At 34.3% G+C, this 575-nt stretch overlaps 1 protein-coding gene across 2 annotated transcripts in view; it reads right to left on the minus strand.

Annotated features, from left to right (window-relative positions):
- The window catches only part of LOC117107105 (monocarboxylate transporter 13-like), a 7,826-nt gene extending 7,611 nt beyond the window's left edge, over positions 1–215 (minus strand). Inside the window, exon 1 of one of the 2 annotated variants that reach the window (XM_033248665.1) lies at positions 67–215. The gene's annotated coding sequence lies outside the window, so the exon portion shown is untranslated. The remainder of the gene's footprint in view (positions 1–66) is intronic. The other variant, XM_033248664.1, reaches the window with a different exon arrangement.
- Positions 216–575: the final 360 nt, after the last annotated feature.

Below are 575 nucleotides of genomic sequence, written 5' to 3' on the forward strand. Positions count from 1 at the left end.
TATATATATAATGGAGAAGATTCTTAAATGTTTTATATCCGGTTTTAACAGATCACTGCTACTTACCTACAGACAATCACAAATATCTAGACTTCAACAGCGCCCATCCAACTAGCATCAAACAATCTATTGTATATAGCCAAGCACTGCGAATCAAACTTATATGCTCTACTGACACAGAATATAATAAACACATCAACACTCTCATATGCAAGTTAAGCCAAAGTAATTACCCTATAGGCTTATCTTTCATTAAACGCAACTCACGAATAAAAAGCCAAATCTGAAACCACACGGATCCCCCTCATATTTGACTACAATCCCCGCATTTACCAGTTGTCAAAAGCTATTAATGAGGAATTTCATACATTTATTTATTTATTTACTTATTTCAACAATCATTAATGAGGGTGGTCCATCCAGCCGAAGCTGATCATTAGGGACCCTCAATACACATAGTAAAACAAAAGAGTAAGAAAATAATTAATTAAAAGTAATATACAGACTACAGTAAGTTTTAACAAACAACTATATCCTCTAGATGATCTTGTTGTGTGGCATGGTGGAGGGGATAC

The sequence above is a fragment of the Anneissia japonica genome, unplaced genomic scaffold (genome assembly GCF_011630105.1).
Source record: "Anneissia japonica isolate Jap-2015-1 unplaced genomic scaffold, ASM1163010v1 scaffold287817_len136503_cov194, whole genome shotgun sequence".
Lineage (NCBI taxonomy): Eukaryota > Metazoa > Echinodermata > Crinoidea > Comatulida > Comatulidae > Anneissia > Anneissia japonica.